The following is a 21,983-nucleotide window of genomic DNA, read 5'->3' as shown; positions in this document are numbered from 1 at the left end:
AACTTATTTCGATGATTCTGAACGAAGCTCATTGTAGCCGAATTTCAATTCACCCGGGGAGTACGAAAATGTACAACGATCTGAGACGTCAGTTTTGGTGGCATGGTATGAAACGAGACATTTCCGATTTCGTTTCGAAGTGTTTAATATGCCAACAAGTGAAAGCGGAACATCAAGTGCCTACAGGTTTACTTCAGCCGATCATGATACCTGAATGGAAATGGGAACGAATCACAATGGACTTTGTATCTGGGTTACCATTGTCGGCGAGTAAGAAAGATGCGATTTGGGTTGTTGTTGATAGACTGACTAAGTCGGCTCATTTTATTCCCGTACGTACGGATTATTCATTGGATAAATTAGCTGAATTGTATGTTTCTCAGATTGTGAGATTACACGGGGTACCCATTTCTATTGTGTCGGATAGAGATCCGAGATTCACCTCGCGATTTTGGAAGAAATTGCAAGAAGCTTTGGGTACCAAGTTGCATTTTAGCACCGCTTTTCATCCCCAAACCGATGGTCAATCTGAGTGGATAATTCAGATACTCGAGGATATGTTGAGATGTTGCATCCTTGAGTTTAGTGGTTCATGGGAACGGTATTTACCTTTGATTTAATTCGCTTACAACAATAGTTTTCAATCAAGTATTAAGATGGCACCTTACGAGGCTTTGTACGGTCGTAAATGCCGCACACCATTGTTTTGGACCGTGCTCGGTGAAAGTAAAATTTTCAGAGTTGATTTGATTAAAGATGCTGAGCGGGAAGTAAAAATAATTCGTGAAAGTCTGAAGGCAGCATCGGATCGTCAGAAGTCGTACGCGGATTTGAAACAAAAAGGCATTGAGTATCAGGTGGGAGATAAAGTGTTTCTTAAAGTTTCACCTTGGAAAAAGATACTCAGATTTGGGCGTAAAGGCAAATTGAGTCCGAGGTTCATCGGGCCATATGAAATATCCGAACGAGTTGGTCCAGTTGCGTATAGATTGATTTTACCCCCTGAACTTGAAAAGATTCACGACGTCTTTCATGTTTCAATGCTTCGACGTTATAGATCTGATCCATCGCACATAATTAATCCATCAGAGGTTGAAATTCAATCCGATATGAGTTATGAAGAAGAACCGATTCGTATCCTAGCTCGTGAAGTGAAAGAGTTACGAAACAAAAAGGTTCCTTTAGTAAAAGTGTTATGGCTCAAACACGGGATGGAAGAAGCTACTTGGGAACCCAAGAACTCTATGAAAGAATGATACCCAAACCTATTTACCGGTAAGATTTTCGAGGACGAAAATTTCTTAAAGTGGGGGAGATTTGTGACAGCCCTAAATTGACCCTAGTCGGGAAGTGGTTTCGGGACCGCTAAACCGAGTCACCGAAGTATTTGAATGTGATATTTATTGTCTAGAATATGTGAATATGAATGTGTGAAAGTTTTAAGCTTCGATTTAGTTGATTGCATGTGAATTTAGTTAATAGGACTTATGTGAGAAAATTTAGAAATGTGCCAGGCAAATGTAAGTGGCCTATTAATGCATGTTATAAAGATAATGGGTTTGCATGTCAAATTACCCAAAATTTGAACTAGTGGCCGGCCATGCTATGGGTTAAAACCTATTATAAACATGTTGTGTTAATGCTTTATGTTAGAAATAATAAAATAAAAAGGGTTAGTAATAAAATAATGGAAATTGGGGGGGTGATAAAAGAAAAAAAAGTTCTCATTTTGTTCTTCTTGACCGAAAAATCAAAGGAAAGAAAGGAAGAAAGGTTGAAGAGGTTCGGCCATGCTTGTAACTAGGATAAGGTATGTTTGATGTTGTTCCATGAGATTCATGCATATTTTTCGTTGTTAACTTGAGTTCTACCTAGCCCATGGTTTAAATCTTTGCTATGTGATGGAGATGATACTCGGCCATGGGTGTTGTCTTCTTGGTTGGTGTTTGATGTTATGGTGATGAGGCATGAAGATGATTGAATTTGAGTGCTTAATAAAAGGATTGAATGTGAGTGTGTGTGAGAATTTGAAAAGGATGGGTCTTAACAACTTCATGAAGTATTCGACCATGGTGCTAAAATGTTGTATTGTGTTTAAACTTAGAATTTTTAGTCATATGGATGTGTCTTGTTGTATGAGTGCTTGAACAAACTATGATTAAATGGATGCATAGATTCAAAGTGGGAAGAATTGGCTATTATGCTTGATACTAATGCCGAATATGAGAATGTTGTACTTGAAAAAAATGTAGGTGAACATGACAAGTGTATTCGGCTTAGGGCATAAGGATATGAAAATTTTGGGTATTTATTTTTTATTTTGTGTGTGCATGACTATGGATAGTTGGCTGCAAAAATATTATAAATACATGGTGTATGTTAAATTTATTAAGCTACAAAACATTATACATGTTCGGCCAAAGTAAATTATTTGAGTAAAGTAAATCTTGATGGTACATTTCGGCTAGTATAAAATGTATATGGATGTCGTATGACTATGTTTGATTTGGGAAGTAAATTGTTTGATTTAGCTCAAGAGCCTAGAGGATCAAAGTTGGATAAGGGGAAGGAAAAAGTGATCGAATAGCCGTCAAAATCGTTTGACAACATCCGAGGTAAGTCTTTGAGTAATGGAACTTAGTTTATGATTTGATTAAGTTATGACGTATAAGCATAACAAATAAACAGTGATATAATGATTTTACTTGAATTATATGTCGAGATAATTAGTTTATACCTATGACGGGTAGCCGAATGTGCACAGAGATCATGTCATAAAGCAAATCAATTTATGCTCTTTGTATGTGGCTATTGAGCCGAAAATGGGAATGATTGATAAGTGTCTTGTGTTTGAGTTCTAGTGATGAAAATGAAATATAGATGTGATATGATTTATTGATATATGTGCATGAATATTCGGATGATAACCGAGATAAGTCCCGAAGGCATTTGTGCGAGTTACTATATCCGGGCTAAGTCCCGAAGGCATTTGTGCGAGTTACTATATCCAGGCTAAGTCCCGAAGGCATTTGTGCGAGTTACTATATCCGGGCTAAGTCCCGAAGGCAGTTGAGCGAGAAGCTATATCCGGCTAAATCCCGAAGGTACTTGGTTTGGGAATGAGCGATTTTGCTGTAATAATTTCAATTAATACTCTCGTAAAATCCCAACAATGAGGTATGTTTCGTATATGCATTGGAATAGTTGATTCCTTTTAAATAGTATTCGCTCAGTCGATTAATAAGCTTCCGGCCTTTGGTTAAGTTGATCCCTTATGTATGAATATAAGGGTTGGAAATGTGAAGTAGGTATGATTTGAGAATATGTGTATATGAAATTATCCGTTTAGTCATATGAATGCTATACTTCAGTTGTGCCTAATTTCATTGCTCAAAACTTACTAAGCATTAAATGCTTATTCCGTTTCTTTGATTCTCTGTTTTATAGATTTTGGTTCGTCAACTATCGGACTCGGGAGTGTCAAAGTCGAAGTCACCCACACTATCAAAGCCCTTTTGGTACTCTTTTAGTTGAACTCTGATAATGGCATGTATAGGGCTGCCCTTTTGATGTTAGTCAAGTACTTTGGTATTGTATATATTTGGATAGCCATGCGAAAATGGCTTATATATTTTGAGCATAGCGTTATAATCATTTTGTATATATATGGTTATTGAGAGGTGTGGAAATGCTTGGCAATGATTAGCCATTGGAATGGTTAATCACGATCATATTTTTGTTCTATGTATGTTAAAGGGCTAGTTGAATCATGGAAATTATGAAATAGGTAAAGTCTACCTTAAAAATAGATGCCGAGTGCAGCATTGATGTGAATTTGAAAAATCACTAAAAATAGTAGGAATGGAATTAAATAGTGAATAAATTATGTAATCGAACCTTGATGAGTCTATTTTCATATGGAAGAAACAAAACGATAATATGAGTCGTAATTTAAGAGATGTTTAAGTTTTCGTGAAACAGGGCCAGAGCGATTTCTGGATCCCCTGATCTAACTTTGGAAATTTATTATAAATTAACCAGAGATAATTAGAAGTCATGACCTATATGTACAGATTCCTCTTCGAGTCTAGTTTCATTAGAAACAAACGGAATAAGTATTTAAGCCCTGTACAGGGAGATATCTAAGTCGTAATGCATGAAGGTCAGAGTAGTCGAACCCTGAAATAGGGGAGACTTTAACTAATAAAATGTACTAATTTGCCCAACCAAAAATCCTAGAAACAAATTATTAGATAGATATATGAGTCTAGTTTCAGGAAAAATTTACGGAATTGGTTTTTGAGCTTCGGAACTCGAGATATGATTTTTAAAGTGACTATGATGCAGTTAACCAGCATGTCTGGAAATTTAAAATGAACTGTGTAAGTAAATGAAATAAGTCCGTAAATACCTCATGTTCGACTCCGGCAACAGTCTCGGGTACGGGGCGTTACATAGAATGTATTCATAAGTATATTGTCTAAATGGGACAATAGGAAAATTGGTGTAAGCCAACATGAATGAATGACATGATTTTGATGATGTTGCTATGATGATGGGAGTTGTCTCATATGTGTATGTATAAGAAAGTCGAGTCAAAGGTCCTACAACCCCTCTCCCTTACCGAAGTGGTACTTATAATGGAATTTCATGAGATTTTTATTGAATAAGTTTCCGGTTGAGAACCCAAAGAGTACAGTGATAGAATAATTATAAGTATGATTAGAGATTGAAAATGAGCTGATAAGTAAAGTCAGAGCCAGTAAAGTATCGGATTGACGTAAAGATTATTGGAGCTATGCACTGTCCCAGTTAGAAAAGTAATTCTCCTTGGTAAACCGAATTACTCAGTTGCAAGGTCGAGAAAAGTGTAAATCGAAATTTATTCAGAACTGGCCTTCTTTAGTGAATGGTTTAATATGAAATTTGTGACGGCAGAACTAGTTGGGGAAATGATAATTGAAATGTGAACTATCTGAGTGTGACAGTTATGACTGGAAAGATTTAGCAGTCTCTTTTGAGATGTTCTATGTGTTTACCCGTTCTCAGAAATATTTCTATGGCTATTGATCTTCTAAAGAAATTCTTGTTATATGGGAATGTCTTCTAATTCTGGTGTTGGATGAAAGCATTGGTAGCCTGACTGGTTTATAATTTATATTGCTCTATTTCATCGGGTATTCTATTTCATTTCGTCTGATAAGAATTGATGAGAGAATACATATGATATTATGATTCTGTTTCTTCTACTTGATGCTTCATCTGATATATATGTATGGGAAGATATCTTGTTCTTGTTATATTTAATTCCAGTGGGATTAAATGATGTTTTCTTTTGGACTTTCTTTCTTTGAAGAATTATCGGGGTATTCTGTATTTTCTCTATGAGTTTGGTTTTCGATTCTCTGGCATAGTATCGTATCTTGGGTTTCTTTATCCTAGATCTCTTTATTCTAGATTTCTTTATTCTGGGTTTCTCTATGTTGGATTTCTTTATTCGGTTTTCTTGTTATCTTTGTTCCATAATTTGTCAATTAAGACTCATGTTCGAAGTGCGTTCTTCAGCTCGTGATAATCATGTCAAATATGACTATACTTCTAATTTGATCTTGGTAATGTGGTGATTTTAGTATTGGGGTTTTTTTCCTAATTTCTGTGTAAGGATTTGACATCAGTAAAGGCATAAATGATAAAAGCGCGAGTTTCAGTTGGTATGGTGAATTATCTATTTGAAAGATTTCATGTGACAATTATTTCAAGATTATTTTTCCCAAGTCTGATAATAGAATTTCATTTTGTACGAATAAAAGAGTAAATAGTCTGAATGAGAAGTGTATATTTATTAGAAAGAGTTTCATATTAGTTAAAGTCACTACGAATGATAAGGTTTTCATCTTGTGAAAGCTGAAAAGTTTATTACATGTTGACAGAGTTCGGATAGATGAGAATATTGGTAACCGAAGCGTCTGAACTTAACTAGTCTACATTGAGTAAAGACTTCCTGACTTTCAGTAATGTACTGTTGTATGAATTGTGATGTGTTTCAAGACAGTGAGGTAATGTGATAGTTTAGAGCATCCGATGTTACATAAAATCGGAGTTGTTAAAGGGGTTAAAGCCAAGCATTGGGATCTATCAAAATTATCCTTGTCAGTGTTGATATTGGGATGGAAATGAGAAGGATTATTCTTGAGGCCATATTAGAATTATTTCTATGGCGGAAAGAGGAAAATGTGATGTATCCTATTGTTAAATGTTTGGCGAGATCTATAAATCATATCTGTATTGATTGAATTCCTACTGATCAGATTCATGGAATTTCAGGTCTCTTTGATTGTTGGATTTCTTGGAATTCCGGTCTCCATTAAATCAAGTTGAGATCCGGGTTTTATGTCATGATATCATGGGAAACTGAGAAGGGTTGAAAATTTATGAACAGTTGAGAGTTGAGACTATAAGCTTTCAGATCATATGAGAAATTAAAGAGATGTATTGGAGGTACAGTCTAAGTGAAAGTTCTTTGGCACTGAATATGAGATTAAAAGTGAAGACCACTTTTCTGGTAAGATTTTCGGGGACGAAAATCCCTAAAGGGGGGGAGAGTTGTAATATCCTGATTTTGGGCCTAGTTAGAATAGTGGTTTCCTGACCACAAAATCTGAGATAGAAATAATTATTTTATGATTATTTTAAGGTCTATGATATGATTGCATGATTGTGTGAAAATTTCGTGAAGAAATTTTATGCATAAAGTGCTTAAATTGAAATTAGGGACTAAATCGAATAATTTGTAAAACTTGCATTCTAGAAGTTTCTAGTATGAAATTGTTTTGAAATATTAATTAGGAGGTCTTAAATAGAAATTTTACCAATTTCTAAGTCTATGGACAAAAATTTGACATGAATGGAATTTTTGGAAAGTTTAGTAGTAAGGGCATTTTGGTCATTTAGGGGTAAAATGAATTAAAATACAAAATTAAAAGCCAATTTTGCTCATCTTCAACCCCATGGACGAATATAGCAAGGAGAAACCATGGCTAGGGTTTTTCAAGCTTCCAAGCTCGATTGAAGTCCGTTCTAGCCTCGTTTTTAATGATTTTTATGTTTTTGAAGTCCCGGTAGCTCGATTTAGCTTATGCTAGCAATAATTCAACCTATGGTTTATATTTGGAAAAATACCCATAGGTGAAATTTGTGTATTTTGGTGTTTTATGATAGAATATGAGGTTTTAAATTATGTTAGACAACTTGTATTACTCGGTTTTAAGTGAAAACGAGCAAAACGACTTAATCGGTAAAAATACCTAATAGTCATAAGTACATGTTAGAGTGAGAATTTGATGTTACCATAGAAGGGAAAAATGATCAGCATGTCATAAAACATAAGAAAATAGGCTGAATTTTGATTTACGAGCTTTGGGGGCAAAAGTGTAAATATGCAAAAGTTTAGGGGCAAAACTATAATTTTGCAAAAATATGATTTTGGGTCAATTTGAATAATGTGAGTCCTAATTAGACTATATTTTAAATGATAGAGCAAGGAAAACTGAAATTCGGGCTAAAATGGGGAAAATACCAAGTTGTGGACGAAATGGTAAAAGTAGCCATTTTCGCATACGAGGTAAGTTCATTTGTAAATGTTGGTAACATAGTTATTATTTTAAATATTTTAATGTTATTTAAATGATATGATAATTATTATGAAATATTATACTGTGATAATTGTTTGTTAATACGTCAAATTATGTGATATACTTGGAAAATGTGAAATACTACCGAGTATCGGTATCGGCATTCCGTAGAAGATGGTTGAGACACATGATTGGGAAAAAGGTCCCGTTGAACCTTAGGAATGGATTAGGATACAAGTGACATGTCACTAGGATGGTTGAGCATCCGAACTCGTTGAGTTGAGTCCGAGTTCACTTATGGATGCAAATGTCCGAACTCGTTGAGTTGAGTCCGAGTTCGTGAGATGTAACTAGGCATCCGAACTCGTTGAGTTGAGTCCAATTTCACTCATGGATGTGAACACCCGAGCTCGTTGAGTTGAGTCCGAGTTCGCTTATGGGCGGGTTACATAGTAGCTTGGCTACATATGTGGCACTTATGTGCAAACTTTCCATGTATCCGAATTATATTCCGATGTGTTCAACGGGTAAAGTTCTACTCAAATGGAGGAATACTCAAGATGAAAGGGACGTAATGGTAAGTGTTGTGAAATGGATACTTTGAACAGGTATGTACTTAACCCTCGGGTTGAAAACTCGATATAACAACAATATGGTAAGATGATAAATGAAAATGTGATATGAATGTCTCGGTGATGATTATGCAAATGATGTTTTATGTTTGCTTATATAGTTGTGTTACTTGCTATTTGGATGTGAGCTTACTAAGAATTTATGCTTACTTCCTCCTTTTCATTCCTTGTAGTGGTGACAAGCCAGCTCGGAAATCGGGAACGGACGGAGGCATGCTCACACTATATCCGTATACCATATTGGCATAACGGCTTGCATATTTTGAGTATGGCATGTATAGCATTACAATCATTTTGTATATATGGTCTTATGATATGGTTATTTAGTGGTATGGAAATAGCCATTGGAATGGCTAATCATGATCATATTTGGTGTTATGTATGTCAAATTGCTAGCTAATCCATGGAAACCATGAAATAGGTAAAATTACCATAAAATATTTTCAGACAGTAGTAGTGACGTGAATTTGAAAAATCACTAAAAATATTAGAAATGGAATTAAATAATGAATAAGTTTTGGAATCGAATCTTGATGAGTCTATTTTCGTATGGAAGAAGCGAAACAGGTATATGAGCTATATTTTATGAGATGTTTAAATTTTTGTGAAACAGGGCCAGAGTGATTTCTGGATTCCCTATTCTGATTTTGGAAATTCACCATAAATTTTACAAAGATAATTAGAAGTCATTCTTTATATGTACAGATTCCTTATTGAGTCTGGTTTTATTAGAGACAAATGGTATAGTCATTGAAGCTCTGTAAAGGGAGATATCTGATTCGTAATACACAGAGGTTAGAGTAGTCGAACCCTGAAATAGGGGAGATTTTAACTAATAAACTGTACTAATTGGCCCGACCAAATTCTAGAAAAAAATTAGTAGATATATATATGAGTCTAGTTTCAGGAAAAATTTACGGAATTGGATTTCGAGTTTCAGAACTCGAGATATGATTTTTCTTGTAACTGTGATGCGAGTAGCTAGAAAGCTGTGAATGTAGAAACAAAAGATTTGAAGTTCTTAATTTGATAAATTATGTTCGATAACTCCTCAAGCTCAACTCCGGCGACGGTTTCGGGCATGGGGACGTTACATTTAGTGGTATCAGAGCAGGTTTAGTCGGTTCTCGGACTAACCTAGCATGTGTAAAAGTTTAGCTATACATGCCACTGATCTGTGATAGTGTGATGTCTTCCGACGCGTATGAGTACCGTCTTATTTAGACAGGGTACTCTCCAACCGAGCTGCGCTGACCATGTTCAATGTTATGCGAAGGTATTTGAGTAAAGTTATGATTACGATAAGTCTCGGTTCAGAAAAGTATGAATAAAAGTTTATGATACATATGTGATAATATGTGAGATGAAAGTTCATGTTGTGATAAATATCCATATTTGCTTAATGCTCATACGATGTAGTGTATGTGGCTTACTTGATAAGATGAACAGAATAAATAGAAAGTAGTAGAGGTATGAATAAAGGTCATAATATCATGATACGAATGAAAATATCCTTGTCTTGATTGGACTTTGAATGTTGATAAATGTTAATGATATACAATTTTTTATGAGATAAATGATTATAATGAAATGAACTTATCTATGTTAAATTGTTGGACTGAATTATATGATTGTAATGATTTGTACATGATGATGCACGAAATGAAAGTTGTGATTGTGATGCAAATATCTATGTTTGTTTGGCCTTATATGATGTCATGAGCATGAATTAATTTAATTAAATGAATGGATAAGTAAAGCTATCTAGAAAACATAGAATGTGACAACCCTAAATTGACCCTAGTCGGGAAGTGGTTTCGGGACCGCTAAACCGAGTCACCGAAGTATTTGAATGTGATATTTATTGTCTAGAATATGTGAATATGAATGTGTGAAACTTTTAAGCTTCGATTTAGTCGATTGCATGTGAATTTAGTTAATAGGACTTATGTGAGAAAATTTAGAAATGTGCCAGGCAAATGTAAGTGGCCTATTAATGCATGTTATAAAGATGATGGGTTTGCATGTCAAATTACCCAAAATTTGAACTAGTGGTCGGCCATGCTATGGGTTAAAACCTATTATAAACATGTTGTGTTAATGCTTTATGTTAGAAATAATAAAATAAAAAAGGGTTAGTAATAAAATAATGGAAATTAGGGGGGTGATAAAAGAAAAAAAAAGTTCTCGTTTTGTTCTTCTTAACCGAAAAATCAAAGGAAAGAAAGGAGGAAAGGTTGAAGAGGTTCGGCCATGCTTGTAACTAGGTTAAGGTATGTTTGATGTTGTTCCATGAGATTCATGCATATTTTTAGTTGTTAGCTTGTGTTCTACCTAGCCCATGGTTTAAATCTTTGCTATGTGATGGAGATGATACTCGGCCATGGGTGTTGTCTTCTTGGTTGGTGTTTGATATTATGGTGATGAGGCATGAAGATGATTGAATTTGAGTGCTTAATAAAAAGGATTGAATGTGAGTGTGTGTGAGAATTTGAAAAGGATGGGTCTTAACAACTTCATGAAGTATTCGGCCATGGTGCTAAAATGTTGTATTGTGTTTAAACTTAGAATTTGTAGTCATATGGATGTGTCTTGTTGTATGAGTGCTTGAACAAACTATGATTAAATGGATGCATAGATTCAAAGTGGGAAGAATTGGCTATTATGCTTGATACTAATGCCGAATATGAGAATGTTGTACTTAAAAAAAAATGTAGGTGAACATGACAAGTGTATTCGGCTTAGGGCATAAGGATATGAAAATTTTGGGTATTTATTTTTGAAGTCCCGGTAGCTCGATTTAGCTTATGCTAGCAATAATTCAACCTAGGGTTTATATTTGGAAAAATACCCATAGGTGAAATTTGTGTGTTTTGGTGTTTTATGATAGAATATGAGGTTTTAAATTATGTTAGACAACTTGTATTACTCGGTTTTAAGTGAAAACGAGCAAAAGGGCTTAATCGGTAAAAATACCTAATAGTCATAAGTACATGTTAGAGTGAGAATTTGATGTTACCATAGAAGGGAAAAATGATCAGCATGTCATAAAACACAAGAAAATAGGCTGAATTTTAATTTACGAGCTTTGGGGGGCAAAAGTGTAAATATGCAAAAGTTTAGGGGCAAAACTGTAATTTTGCAAAAATATGATTTTGGGTCAATTTGAATAATGTGAATCCTAATTAGACTATATTTTAAATGATAGAGCAAGGAAAACTGAAATTCGGGCTAAAATGGGGAAAATACCAAGCTGTGGACGAAATGGTAAAAGTAGCCATTTTCGCATACGAGGTAAGTTCATTTGTAAATGTTGGTAACATAGTTATTATTTTAAATATTTTAATGTTATTTAAATGATATGATAATTATTATGAAATATTATACTGTGATAATTGTTTGTTAATACGTCAAATTATGTGATATACTTGGAAAATGTGAAATACTACCGAGTATCGGTATCGGCATTCCGTAGAAGATGGTTGAGACACATGATTGGGAAAAAGGTCCCGTTGAACCTTAGGAATGGATTAAGATACAAGTGACATGTCACTAGGATGGTTGAGCATCCGAACTCGTTGAGTTGAGTCCGAGTTCACTTATGGATGCAAATGTCCGAACTCGTTGAGTTGAGTCCGAGTTCGTGAGATGTAACTAGGCATCCGAACTCGTTGATTTGAGTCCGATTTCACTCATGGATGCGAACGCCCGAGCTCGTTGAGTTGAGTCCGAGTTCGCTTATGGGCGGGTTACATAGTAGCTTGGCTACATATGTGGCACTTATGTGCAAACTTTCCATGTATCCGAATTATATTCCGATGTGTTCAACGGGTAAAGTTCTACTCAAATGGAGGAATACTCAAGATGAAAGGGACGTATTGGTAAGTGTTGTGAAATGGATACTTTGAACAGGTATGTACTTAACCCTCGGGTTGAAAACTCGATATAACAACAATATGGTAAGATGATAAATGAAAATGTGATATGAATGTCTCGGTGATGATTATGCAAATGATGTTTTATGTTTGCTTATATAGTTGTGTTACTTTCTATTTGCATGTGAGCTTACTAAGAATTTATGCTTACTTCCTCATTTTCATTCCTTGTAGTGTTGACAAGCCAGCTCGGAAATCGGGAACGGTCGAAGGCCTGCTCACACTATATCCGTATACCATCTTGGCATAATGGCTTGCATATTTTGAGTATGGCATGTATAGCATTATAATCATTTTGTATATATGGTTATTGAGTGGTATGGAAATGCTTGGTAATGATTAGCCATTGGAATGGCTAATCATGATCATATTTGGTGTTATGTATGTCAAATTGCTAGCTAATCCATGGAAACCATGAAATAGGTAAAATTTACCATAAAATAGATTCAGACAGTAGTAGTGACGTGAATTTGAAAAATCACTAAAAATAGTAGAAATGGAATTAAATAATGAATAAGTTATGGAATCGAAGCTTGATGAGTCTATTTTCATATGGAAGAAGCGAAACAGGTATATGAGCTATATTTTATGAGATGTTTAAATTTTTGTGAAATAGGGCTAGAGCGATTTCTAGATTCCCTATTCTGACTTTGGAAATTCACCATAAGTTTTACAAAGATAATTAGAAGTCATTCTTTATATGTACAGATTCCTTATTGAGTCTGGTTTTATTAGAGACAAATGGTATAGTCATTGAAGCTCTGTAAAGGGAGATATCTGATTCGTAATACACAGAGGTCAGAGTAGTCGAACCCTGAAACAGGGGAGATTTTAACTAATAAACTGTACTAATTGGCCCGACCAAATTCTAGAAAAAAATTAGTAGATATATATATGATTCTAGTTTCAGGAAAAATTGACGGAATTGGATTTCAAGTTTCAGAACTCGAGATATGATTTTTCTTGTAACTGTGATGCGAGTAGCTAGAAAGCTGTGAATGTAGAAACAAAAGATTTGAAGTTCTTAATTTGATAAATTATGTTCGGTAACTCCTCAAGCTCGACTCCGGCGACGGTTTCGGGCATGAGGACGTTACATTTAGTGGTATCAGAGCAGGTTTAGTCGGTTCTCGGACAAACCTAGCATGTGTAAAAGTTTAGCTATACATGCCACTGATCTGTGATAGTGTGATGTCTTCCGACGCGTATGAGTACCGTCTTATTTAGACAGGGTACTCTCCAACCGAGCTACGCTGACCATGTTCAATGTTATGCGAAGTTATTTGAGTAAAGTTATGATTATGATAAGTCTCGGTTCAGAAAAGTATGAATAAAAGTTTATGATACATATGTGATAATATGTGAGATGAAAGTTCATGTTGTGATAAATATCCATATTTGCTTAATGCTCATACGATGTAGTGTATGTGGCTTACTTGATAAGATGAACAGAATAAATAGAAAGTAGTAGAGGTATGAATAAAGGTCATAATATCATGATACGAATGAAAATGTCCTTGTCTTGATTGGACGTTGAATGTTGATAAATGTTAATGATATACAATTTTTTATGAGATAAAGGATTATAATCAAATGAACTTATCTATGTTAAATTATTGGACTAAATTATATGATTGTAATGATATGTACATGATGATGCACGAAATGAAAGTTGTGATTGTGATGCAAATATCTATGTTTGTTTGGCCTTATATGATGTCATGAGCATGAATTAATTTAATTAAATGAACGGATAAGTAAAGCTATCTAGAAAACATAGAATGCATGCATAAGTATATTGTCTAAATGGGACAATAGTAAAATTGGTGTAAGCCAACATGAATGAATGACATGATTTTGATGATGTTGCTATGATGATGGGAGTTGTCTCATATGTGTATGTATAAGAAAGTCGAGTCAGAGGTCCTACAACCCCTCCCCCTTACCGAAGTGGTACTTATAATGGAATTTCATGAGATTTGTATTGAATAAGTTTCCGGTTGAGAACCTAAAGAGTACAGTGATAGAATAATTATAAGTATGATTAGAGATTGAAAATGAGCTGATAAGTAAAGTCAGAGCCAGTAAAGTATCGGATTGACGTAAAGATTATTGGAGTTATGCACTGTCCCAGTTAGAAAAGGAATTCTCCTTGGTAAACCAAATTACTCAGTTGCAAGGTCGAGAAAAGTGTAAATTGAAATTTATTTAGAACTGGCCTTCTTTAGTGAATGGTTTAATATGAAATTTGTGACGGCAGAACTAGTTGGAGAAATGATAATTGAAATGTGAACTATCTGAGTGTGACAGTTATGACTGGAAAGATTTAGCAGTCTCTTTTGAGATGTTCTATATGTTTACCCGTTCTAAGAAATATTTCTATGGCTATTAATCTTCTGAAGAAATTCTTGTTATATGGGAATGTCTTCTAATTCTGGTGTTGGATGAAAGCATTGGTAGCCTGACTGGTTTATAATTTATATTGTTCTATTTCATCGGGTATTCTATTTCATTTCATCTGATAAGAATTGATCAGAGAATACATATGATATTATGATTCTGTTTCTTCTACTTGATGCTTCATCTGATATATATGTATGGGAAGATATATTATTCTTGTTATATTTGATTCCAGTGGGATTAAATGATGTTTTCTTTTGGACTTTCTTTCTTTGAAGAATTATTGGGGTATTCTGTATTTTCTCTATGAGTTTGGTTTTCGATTCTCCGGCATAGTATCGTATCTTGGCTTTCTTTATCCTGGATCTCTTTATTCTAGATTTCTTTATTCTGGTTTCTCTATGTTGGATTTCTTTATTCGGTTTTCTTGTTATCTTTGTTCCATAATTTGTCAATTAAGACTCATGTTCGAAGTGCGTTCTTCAGCTTGTGATAATAATGTCAAATATGACTATACTTCTAATTTGATCTTGGTAATGTGGTCATTTTAGTATTGGGGTTTTTTTTTCTAATTTCTGTGTAAGGATTTGACATCAGTAAAGGCATAAGTGATAAAAGCGCGAGTTTCAGTTGGTATGGTGAATTATCTATTTGAAAGATTTCATGTGACAATTATTTCAGGATTATTTTTCCCAAGTCTGATAATAGAATTTCATTTTGTACGAATAAAAGAGTAAATAGTCTGAATGAGAAGTGTATATTTATTAGAAAGAGTTTGATATTAGTTAAAGTCACTACGAATGATAAGGTTTTTGTCTTGTGAAAGCTGAAAAGTTTATTACATGTTGACAGAGTTCGGATAGATGAGAATATTGGTAACCGAAGCGTCTGAACTAGACTAGTCTATATTGAGTAATGACTTCCTGACTTTCAGTAATGTACTATTGTATGAATTATGATGTGTTTCAAGACAGTGAGGTAATGTGATAGTTTAGAGCATCCGATGTTACATAAAATCGGAGTTGTTAAAGGGGTTAAAGCCGAGCATTGGGATCTATCAAAATTATCCTTGGCAGTGTTGATATTGGGATGGAAATGAGAAGGATTATTCTTGAGGCCATATCAGAATTATTTCTATGGCGGAAAGAGGAAAATGTGATGTATCCTATTGTTAAATGTTTGGCGAGATCTATAAATCATATCTGTATTGAATGAGTTCCTACTCATCAGATTCATGGAATTTCAGGTTTCTTTGATTGTTGGATTTCTTGGAATTCCGGTCTCTAGTAAATCAAGTTGAGATCCGGGTTTTATGTCATGATATCATGGGAAACTGAGAAGGGTTGAAAATTTATGAACAGTTGAGAGTTGAGACTGTAAGGCTTCAGATCATATGAGAAATTAAAGAGATGTATTGGAGGTACAGTCTAAGTGAAAGTTCTTTGGCACTGAATATGAGATTAAAAGTGAAGACCACTTTTCTGGTAAGATTTTCGGGGACGAAAATCCCTAAAGGGGGGGAGAGTTGTAATATCCTGATTTTGGGCCTAGTCAGAATAGTGGTTTCGTGACCACAAAATCCGAGATAGAAATAATTATTTTATGATTATTTTAAGGTCTATGATATGATTGCATGATTGTGTGAAAATTTCGTGAAGAAATTTTATGCATAAAGTGCTTAAATTGAAATTAGGGACTAAATTGAATAATTTGTAAAACTTGCATTCTAGAAGTTTCTAGTATGAAATTGTTTTGAAATATTAATTAGGAGGTCTTAAATAGAAATTTTGCCAATTTCTAAGTCTATGGACAAAAATTTGACATGGATGGAATTTTTGGAAAGTTTAGTAGTAAGGGCATTTTGGTCATTTAGGGGTAAAATGAATTAAAATACAAAATTAAAAGCCAATTTTGCTCATTTTCAACCCCATGGACGAATATAGCAAGGAGAAACCATGGCTAGGGTTTTTCAAGCTTCCAAGCTCGATTTTAAGTCCGTTCTAGCCTCGTTTTTAATGATTTTTATGTTTTTGAAGTCCCGGTAGCTCGATTTAGCTTATGCTAGCAATAATTCAACCTAGGGTTTATATTTGAAAAAATACCCATAGGTGAAATTTGTGTATTTTGGTGTTTTATGATAGAATATGAGGTTTTAAATTATGTTAGACAACTTGTATTACTCGGTTTTAAGTGAAAACGAGCAAAAGGGCTTAATCGGTAAAAATACCTAATAGTCATAAGTACATGTTAGAGTGAGAATTTGATGTTACCATAGAAGGGAAAAATGATCAGCATGTCATAAAACATAAGAAAATAGGCTGAATTTTAATTTACGAGCTTTGGGGGCAAAAGTGTAAATACGCAAAAGTTTAGGGGCAAAACTGTAATTTTGCAAAAATATGATTTTGGGTCAATTTGAATAATGTGAGTCCTAATTAGACTATATTTTAAATGATAGAGCAAGGAAAACTGAAATTCGGGCTAAAATGGGGAAAATACCAAGCTGTGGACGAAATGGTAAAAGTAGCCATTTTCGCATACGAGGTAAGTTCATTTGTAAATGTTGGTAACATAGTTATTATTTTAAATATTTTAATGTTATTTAAATGATATGATAATTATTATGAAATATTATACTGTGATAATTGTTTGTTAATACGTCAAATTATGTGATACACTTGGAAAATGTGAAATACTACCGAGTATCGGTATCGGCATTCCGTAGAAGATGGTTGAGACACATGATTGGGAAAAAGGTCCCGTTGAACCTTAGGAATGGATTAAGATACAAGTGACATGTCACTAGGATGGTTGAGCATCCGACCTCGTTGAGTTGAGTCCGAGTTCACTTATGGATGCAAATGTCCGAACTCGTTGAGTTGAGTCCGAGTTCGTGAGATGTAACTAGGCATCCGAACTCGTTGAGTTGAGTCCGATTTCACTCATGGATGCGAACGCCCGAGCTCGTTGAGTTGAGTCCGAGTTCGCTTATGGGCGGGTTACATAGTAGCTTGGCTACATATGTGGCACTTATGTGCAAACTTTCCATGTATCCGAATTATATTCCGATGTGTTCAACGGGTAAAGTTCTACTCAAATGGAGGAATACTCAAGATGAAAGGGACGTATTGGTAAGTGTTGTGAAATGGATACTTTGAACAGGTATGTACTTAACCCTCGGGTTGAAAACTCGATATAACAACAATATGGTAAGATGATAAATGAAAATGTGATATGAATGTCTCGGTGATGATTATGCAAATGATGTTTTATGTTTGCTTATATAGTTGTGTTACTTTCTATTTGCATGTGAGCTTATTAAGAATTTATGCTTACTTCCTCATTTTCATTCCTTGTAGTGTTGACAAGCCAGCTCGGAAATCGGGAATGGTCGGAGGCATGCTCACACTATATCCGTATACCATCTTGGCATAATGGCTTGCATATTTTGAGTATGGCATGTATAGCATTATAATCATTTTGTATATATTGTTATTGAGTGGTATGGAAATGCTTGGTAATGATTAGCCATTGGAATGGCTAATCATGATCATATTTGGTGTTATGTATGTCAAATTGCTAGCTAATCTATGGAAACCATGAAATAGGTAAAATTTACCATAAAATAGATTCAGACAGTAGTAGTGACGTGAATTTGAAAAATCACTAAAAATAGTAGAAATGGAATTAAATAATTAATAAGTTATGGAATCGAAGCTTGATGAGTCTATTTTCATATGGAAGAAGCGAAACAGGTATATGAGCTATATTTTATGATATGTTTAAATTTTTGTGAAATAGGGCCAGAGCGATTTCTAGATTCCCTATTCTGACTTTGGAAATTCACCATAAGTTTTACAAAGATAATTAGAAGTCATTCTTTATATGTACAGATTCCTTATTGAGTCTAGTTTTATTAGAGACAAACGGCATAGTCATTGAAGCTCTGTAAAGGGAGATATCTGATTCGTAATACACAGAGGTCAGAGTAGTCAAACCCTGAAACAGGGGAGACTTTAACTAATAAACTGTACTAATTGGCCCGGCCAAAAATTCTAGAAAAAAATTAGTAGATATATATATGAGTCTAGTTTCAGGAAAAATTTACGGAAATGGATTTTGAGTTTTGGAACATAAGATATGATTTTTCTTATAACTGTGACGTGAGTAGCTAGAAAGCTGTGAATGTAGAAACAAAAGATTTGAAGTTCTTAATTTGATAAATTATGTTCGGTAACTCCTCAAGCTCGACTTCGGCGACGGTTTCGGGCGTGGGGGCGTTACAAATCTTGTCACCCAATGTCTAGGCATGCAATCAACTCCACTTAATTATGAAAAATGTACTCTTAAACAGGGTCTGTTCCTCCTCTGAATAAGAGCTTATCTTGAATCAGTATCCTGGGATATCAAAACAAGAATTAAGAACACATAATTAAGAACAAGTTAAATATTTATCATACGATTCAGAAAATAATAACAAGATTCGTCTTAGGTTTCATTCCCTAGGTCTTTAGGGGATTTAGTTCATAACTAAATTAGGAAACATCTCAGAATAATAAAGAATACAAAACATACAAAACATAAAGAAAACTCAAAACTCCTAAAGGGAAATTGAGGAGAGATCTTTAGTCTTGATGATGAATCCGGCTTCTGAGTTGGATCAATCAGCTTTCTTGGGGTAATTCCTTGCCCCTTATTCTTTGTGTCTCTTTTCTTCCTCCTATTGAGTGTATTTATAGGCTTTGGAATACCTAAGAGCCCTAAAAATTAGCCTTTTCTGAATTGGACTCAACTTGGGCTCAGCAGGGACATGCCCGTGTACGATTACTTCAGGCCATGCTCGAGCCTGCCAAATTGACAAGGCCGTGTGGTCCGCCCGTGTGAGGAGGTCGAGGCTGTGTTGATTTCGTACTTTGGCCCATTTTCTGGAACGCCCCCACACCCGAGACCATCACCGGAGTCGAGCTTGAGGGGTTACCGAACATAATTTATCAATTTAAGAACTTCAAATCATTTGTTTCTACATTCACAGCTTTCTATCTACTCGCATCACAATTACAAGAAAAATCATATCTCGAGTTACGAAACTCGAAATCAAGATCCGTTAATTTTCCCTGAATGTAGACTCATATATATATTTACTAATTTTTTTTTAGAATTTTTTATTGGGCCAATTAGTCAATTTATTAATTAAAGTATCCCCTGTTTCAAGGTTCGACTACTCTGACCTTTGTGTATTACGATTCCGATATATCTCTATAAAAAATTTCAATGACTATGAGGTTTGTTTCTATTGAAACTAGACCCAATAAGGAATCTGTACATATAAACAAAAACTTCTAATTATTTTAGTAAAATTTATTATAAATTTTTAAAGTCAGAACAGAGGATCCAGAAATCACTCTGGCCCTGTTTAGGAAAAGTTTAAATATCTTATAAAATATAATTTATATTCCTGTTTTGTTCAATCCATATGAAAATAGACTCATTAAGCTTAAATTCCATAACTTACTCATCATTTATTTCCATTTATACTATTTTTAGTGATTTTTCAAATTCATGTCATTGCTGCAGCAATATTCTGTTTTAAGGCAAGTTTCATCTTTCCATGAATTTTATGAACTAGATAACTTGTTAAACTTTCATGATATCAAACATGACCTAAATTAGCCATCACCATGACTTATCAATATCAAACATTTTCTCAACCAAACATGGCCGTATCATAAAATTATTTACACAAAATAGGTATATTGCTATACATGTCATACTTAAGTAGTTGTACAAGCCATTTACCAAGATAAAAGTCCTTTGGATAGTGTGATCGAACTTTCGACCTGTCATGATTCCTGAGCCATCTTGTTCAAAACTATAGTGAACGAAAAGGAAGGAGTAAGCATAAATGCTTAGTAAGTTCATATGTAAATAACAAGTAACATAACAATACAAATATACCAAACAACTTTAGCATGGTACCACCAAAACATATATCACATCTTTAAACATCATTCATCATCTTACAACCTTATCGTTGTTGTATCTATTTTCAACCCGAGGGTTAAGAACATACCTGTCCAATGTGTCCATTACACAACACTTACCCAAAACGTCACTTATATCTTAAGTGCTCTTCCATTAAACTAGAAATTTCATCCGTTGAACACATCGGAATACAACTCGGATACATGGATAATTTGCACATAAGTTCCACATATGTAATCAAGAAATCATGTAACCCGCCCCTAAGTGAACTCGGACTCAACTCAACGAGCTCAGGCGTTCGCATCCATAAATGAACTCAGACTCAACTCAACGAGTTCGGATGCCCAGTTACATCTCACGAACTCGGACTCAACTCAACGAGTTCGGACATTTGCATCCATAAGTGAACTCGGACTCAACTCAACGAGTTCGGATGCTCAACTATCCTAGTGACATGTCACTTGTATCCTAATCTATTCCTAAGGTTCAAACGGGCTTTTTTCCCTCGATCTCACATTTGCCGTCTTCCATGGAATATCGGAACCGATACTCAGTAGCAATTCATATTTATCAAGTAGTAAACATAATTTGCATATTACTCAATATTAACCACAAAGCATAATATTTCACGATTAAAAATCAACATATCATATAATTAACATTAATAACTTAAAAATAACATTTATGCTACATTATTTACACATGAACTTACCTTGGTACCAAAATATAAAGATTTTGCAATTTAGTCCACAATCTTTTCTTTTCCTCGATCACGACTTGAATCTCGTTTTTCTTGATCTATAATACCAAATTAATCTTATTTAATACATACATTTATCAAAACAGCATTTAATACGAACTTTTAAAGAATTACACTTTTGCCCCTAAACTTTTGCATAATTACACTTTTGCCCCTAGACTCGGGAATTAAACTTTATTCCTGGTTCTTATGTTTTATAACATGCTGATCACTTTTCCCTTCTATGGCAACATCAAATTCTCTCTCTAACATATACTTGTGACTCTTAGGTATTTTTGTCGATTAAGCCCTTTTACTCGTTTTCACTAAAAATCGAGTAGCACAAGTTGTCTAACATAATTTAAAACCCCATATTCTATCATAAAACATCAAAATACACAAATTTCACCTATGGGTATTTTTCCAAATATACACCCTAGGTTGAATTATTGCTAGCATAAGCTTAATCGAGCTTCCGGGATTCCAAAAACGTAAAGAACATTAAAAACGGGGCTTGGAATCACTTACTATGGAGATTGGAAGCTTGAAACAAACCCTAGCTATGGAGAACCCTTGAAATTTCAGCCTAATGAAGAAGATGGACTAAAATTGGCTTTTAATTTTGTTTTTAATTCATTTTAATAACTAAATGACCAAAATACCC

This window comes from Gossypium hirsutum, chromosome A01, assembly GCF_007990345.1.
Source record: "Gossypium hirsutum isolate 1008001.06 chromosome A01, Gossypium_hirsutum_v2.1, whole genome shotgun sequence".
Classification (NCBI taxonomy): Eukaryota; Viridiplantae; Streptophyta; class Magnoliopsida; order Malvales; family Malvaceae; genus Gossypium; species Gossypium hirsutum.
This window is presented reverse-complemented; position numbering follows the sequence as displayed.